The following is a 5,887-nucleotide window of genomic DNA, read 5'->3' on the forward strand; positions in this document are numbered from 1 at the left end:
ATATGTTACTATCAACTGATGTCCATACTCAATTTGTCACTCTCATTTGTTTACTCCTAATGTCCTTTTTCTGCCCCAGCATCTCATCCAGGATACCATATTAGTCACCGTGTGTCCTTGGGCTCTCTAGACTGTGGTAGTTTTTCAGACTTTCCTTGTTTTATATGACCTTGACCACTCTGAAGAGTGCTGGTCAGGTAGAATATTCCTCAATTTGGGTTTGTCTGATTTTTTTTTTTTAATGATCAGACTAGACATTGTTTTTTAGGTCATGGGAGCTAAAGCAAAAAGGAAATCAGAATAAGTTACAGAGGTCTTGTTTTCCTCAAAGGAGACTTAAAAAAGAAGGAAAGAAAGAAATGTCTATCAGTGGGAACTTATAGAAGAGGCATCATCAGGTGACAAGGAACACCCAATCTCCAGGAAGAGTGTGGTAACATGTGGAAATAGTTTCCATGGTCCCCTTTTGTTAAGACATGCAGAAAATTCCAGGTCAGCAAACAACATTTTGGTCTAAGGAAGGTCACTTTTTGAGCAGCTAGGTTAATATATTTGACTTTTGAGTCTTTTAATGATCTAACTTGTCTCCTAGATAGAACTTAGAGGACAGGAGTGATTAGATAAAAACTTCCTCTGACTACCTTTCCCGTGTTAGGAGTAAAGGTGACAGTCAAACTGTCCAGGTTCCAGTCCTGGCTCCATCTCCTCACGAGTGCTCTAACTTTGACATTGCTAAACTGTAGAGTCCTGGTCTCAGATGGAGGAAGCCATAGCCCCTACTGTAGAGAGCAGTGCAGCAATACAAGAGCAGCAGGGCTGGTTATGGTCATCATTTTTTTTTTTTTAAGATTTTATTTATTTATTCGACAGAGAGAGGGACAGCCAGAGAGAGAGGGAACACAAGCAGGGGGAATGGGAGACGAAGAAGCAGGCTCATAGCGGAAGAGCCTGATGTGGGGCTCGATCCCAGATTGCCGGGATCACACCCTGAGCCGAAGGCAGACACTTAACCGCTATGCCACCCAGGCGCCCCGGTTATGGTCATCATTACCATTCTTTTGGGATGAGCCTTCCGGACCCCTGAGTGAGAAGGTACCTTTTCAGATATGTGCCTGAAGTGCTGGCGACTGTATTTGCACAGGACTTGGAAACCAGAGAAGTAGGGAGCAGGTCTGACAATCTATTATGAAAACTGAGAAGTCAAACCAGTGCTCTGAACCTGCAGGGCAGGAGGCCTGATCGGTATGGAGCCAGGCTTTGGGAGCCACCTGCAGGTAAGGCTGAGTTTTCTCTAGGAAGCAGCTTAGGCTCAACTCTAACCCTTATTAGAGGTCCTTCATCGAGTCCCCAGTCTTCTGTCCCACAGCACAGGCAGAATTAATTTGTCCTGAAAACAAAAATGATGATGACAGGAATACCTTGGCAAGGTTCCCCTGGTCCTGAGCCACATAGCTTCTCTCAGGACCCTTTGGTTTTGAATTGGCTGCAAAATGGCCTCCCCCCTTTTCTGGTACAATGTACAAGTCTGCTTCGTAGAAATACTGAGTGAACTGAATTTTGGAGAAAATTTGCCAAAGACATCCATTTTCAGTAATGATAAGTACTATTGCTCCGTACTCTCTGGTGGTAATTACAGTCTAGACCCTGGTCGCTTGAGGCCTACCTGAATCATCATCTAGAACTGCGTCATTCACCTTCCAACTCTGCCTGGCCTGAAGATGCAGGTTCATTACACCCTAATGTGCTCTTGCTTTATTAGCATAGTCATGAAGGGGATGCTAAAACATTGTCATATTTACTAATATTTGGAAACGTCCTACACCTAAAATGTTACAGTTATATTGAGATTTGAATGTTGCGAAACATTAAGGACTGAGAACTTACCTGAAATTTATTTAGTGCCTGAGCTCATGGCTGACTTTGACCTTAGAGACTGAATTGTATTTGTGTTTTGGGTCCTTGCCTGCACTTGCAGTCAATGTACTCATTCTTGGATGTTCAGAACTTTATGAGCTGAGCAAGAGCTCTGTGGACATACCTTCATCTTGTAAACCGAGACACTGAGGACACAGGTAACTTCCACATAGCTCATAAGAACCAGGAATTCGAGGTCAAGCTGAGGGATTCCAGTTCTTTTTTTTTTTTTTTTTTAAGTCACAGCTTGATTATCTCTACTTTAATGAATTAACTTCCTCACCTACATGGGCAGAGTTGCTCACTGGGCCACCTTTAAGGCTAGACATTTTTCTGACATTGCTTTTCTTTCATCGTATTCTATTTTCTTTTCTTTGTTTCTGTGTTTGCCTCTCCCAGTAGACTTTGAGCCCCTTGAGGACAGTGACTTTGTCTTATTCTTGTCTGAATTCCTAGGATCTGGCTCAATGCCAGCCACAGCAGGTTTCCATAACATGTATATTGAATGAATGAACAGGCCAAAGGACACACCATGCCAGTTTCATGATCAATCTTTGCATTCATATTTAGTTGTCAGGCATTTTTTTATGCCAGGGATTTGCCACTAGTCTGCAGTGTGGAGCTAGAGACCAGCCTTCTTATCTTGGGACCTTACATCTGGGTGCTCTGGCTGGGTCCCCCATTGTTTCATATATGTATGGGTGATTTCCCACTCCAGGGTTCCTCCTGACTCCTGCTTAGAGCCACTGGATGTGTCTAGAGGGCATCTAGTATAATCTGTTATTTTCACAGGTAAGGGGGCTCAACATGCTCTATACACCTGGCTCTTGTCCACCCCAGAGCTGGAACAGAGGGCAGCAAATGGGACTGATGGTTTGATTCCAGATGAAGCTGAAATAGAGTAATCCTTTTATACAGTTGAGTCCATGGGTGGAATAGCCAATGAAACTCATCCACTTTTAGCTTTCGTAATATCTTGAGCTATGGGCACCAAGGTGGATTTGTCACCTGGATATTCCAGTAGAAGTTGTGATAATTATCAGCTGCTCCTCCTTTTTGCTGCCTCACATCCGGCCCTCCTCACAGCCTGCCAAAACACACCTTGCACAACTGTCCTCTTCTTTCAAATACACAGGATGCAACTCATTCTATGAGTCAGTTCTGCTGAGCTGTGTCATCAGTCAAGTGGATGTGGCCTTGGGAGTGTCACCTGGGGTCTGGAGAGCTGGGGGCACAGTGGGAAACTGGAGCATGGTGGCCCTGATGAGGGCTTTACCAGGAGTGTGTGAACATGGGACGGGCCACATTTATGGTCATCTGGTACCATCCCCTGTTCTTGACCCCCTCTTAATCTCTGATACAAAAATTCTTGAATTTAAGATCGGGTCAAGGTAAATGTAGGTGATGGTGTTGGTGTAGGTATATTAAGCTGCAATGATATACAGACTGGGAGTGTCAGAATCAACGTTTTGGCCCAGCCTGGATTAGACCTCAACTGAGTGCTCAATATATGGGTGGTACAATGTTTGCCATATTTTAGACAGAGCTCTTTAACACAAGAATAGTTTAGTCAAGTTTGCATGTGTGGTGTTTCATTTGTTTTTTATACCGTATCTTTTTTGTTTTTTTTTTTTTTTAAAGATTTTATTTATTTGAGAGAGAGAGCGAGAGAGAGAGAGAGCACGAGCATAAGCGGGGTGGAGAAGCAGACTCCTTGCTGAGCAGGGAGCCTGACACGGGGCTCTAACCCAGGACCCTGGGATCATAACCTGAGCCCAAGGCAGATGCTTAACTGACTGAGCCACCCAGGTGCCCCTATTTTTTTTAAATAAACACTTTCATTTTTCTAATTTTTAAAAAGTAAATTCTGTGCCCACGGTGGGGCTCAAACTCATAACCCTGAGATTAAGAGTCACATGCTCTACTGATTGAGTTGGTCGGGTGCCCCTATACAATGTTTTCTTAAAGACCAAAGTCTGGAAAGGGTGAGGATGGAGGTGCGTGAGATGGGTACTCTCAAACTTTGTAGGGTCATTAGCATGTGGGGGTCTTTTGAGGCCAGGAGCTTTACTTTGCCCCTCAAACTGGGGGTGGCCTTAAGGCCAAGACTGTGTCTCCCCAGAGGCTCCCAGAAGGTAGGGTTGGGGTGTCCCTGAGGTTAGCTGTGTCCCATCTTCTAACTGGGGGTCTCTGTTGGTAAGGGCTGGATCATCCGATGGGATGATTCCTCCAACACCAAATGTAATCTATGGACATGCAGGCCTTTGGCTGAGTCTCCTATGATGGATAAAAACAGTAGAGGTGCACTACCAAAAGACAGAACTGTCATTTTCCTTCTGCCTCTGTGGCCACATGGCTTGTGCTTCAGGCTCAGGCAGTAGACAAAGGGCAAGGGGGCAGGCATGGTGCCAGCACCCAGAGTAACTTGCGCTGGCTCTGGGGGAGGACCGGCTCTGTGTGTGTATTTTGTATGCATGTGCATGTACATGTGTTATGTACATATGTGTACATGTGTGTGGTGTGTACCCATGGAGGGCATGTGTCTGTTTACATGTGTTGTAGCATATGGTGCATAGAGGTGTAGTGTGTAAACCTCACGGGTATACGAGGCTCTAGAGGGTAAAGAGGAAGAGGTATTCCCTCTTCCAGGAGGACATGGTAGGGACAGAGAGGCGGGGACTTGCAGGGTGGACTTCATGGTGCAGCTCCATGTGGAATCTGACTATGATCCTGAAGCACACTCACTATTTGGACCCAATTTAGCCTCTGTGGTGTCAAAGGCTCAGGTGAGGCTGCCTTTGTAACTGGGGTGCAGTGTTCATGTGAGTTCCAGGTCCACCCATGGAAGCCCTATAAATGGAGCCCAGGCTTCAGTGTTGGCTTCACCCCTGGTTTTGGGAAGTGGCTACTCAGCCATGCTTCTGCCCATTAGCCTGTCCACACCCGACATCCACAGCCACACATCTTTCATTAAAGCCTCTTATGTCCCAGGGTAGCTCTGGTCTGAGATTTTCTTTGAACAACAAACCAATCCAGCTGACTCCAGAGATCCTGTATTTAACATCACTATGTGACAGTCCCCAAGCAGAACTTTGGGAGGAAGGGAAGAAAATGATAGGCTCTGTTTTCTGGGGGCTTGCAGCTGAGTGGAGGAGACTACCATGCCTACAAACCATTTGCATCCAATGGTGTTACCTCCAAGGGATGGCTTTTGTGTGAATAGGTACAAATGGGGGCACAAAGTAGTCACCTACTGTCAGGAGAAGAGGCTCTGCTGGAGAGTCCCACAGAGGATGTGACACTCAGGCCAAGACTTAGGTGTTTGCCTGGCAGATAAGTGGAGAAAAGGCCATTCCCAGCAGAGGGAAGAATATATATAAAGTCTAATATGTTTTGACAACTTCCAATGTTTTGGAGCAGTTATGGCAGCCAGGTACTGCCTACTGGATGAGTCTTTCATACTTTCTATTTTCTACACTCCTTTGCCCCTATTCTCAGCCCATGACTGTAGACTCCAAAGTGGGTTTCATTAAGAAAACAGAAGCCTTCAGCTAGGAACCCCCTTGTCTCCCCACCACCAAATCAACCAGACTATCTGACTTTTCACCTGTCTTCCTCATCTTCCCTCCTGTTACAACAGAACAGGTGCTCCTCCTCCTTTCTCCACATGGGCCCTTCTGTTCCCACATACGTATTAATACTTGCTACTGCTCTGATGGTATGAATAAGTCATGAACAACACTGACAAATCACTCTTGGAGCTCATATTGAAACAGGAAAAATCACAATAAACATCAAAAGGAAAAACTATTATCTGGCCGACAGACACATGAAAAGATGCTCAAATGACTCATCATCAGGGAAATGCAAATCAGAACCAGAATAAGGTGTCACCTCACACCTGTCAGAATGGCTAGAATCAACAACACAAGAAACAAGTGTTGGCAAGGATGTGGGAAAGAAAGGAATCCCT

This window comes from Ursus arctos, unplaced genomic scaffold (genome assembly GCF_023065955.2).
Source record: "Ursus arctos isolate Adak ecotype North America unplaced genomic scaffold, UrsArc2.0 scaffold_12, whole genome shotgun sequence".
Classification (NCBI taxonomy): Eukaryota; Metazoa; Chordata; class Mammalia; order Carnivora; family Ursidae; genus Ursus; species Ursus arctos.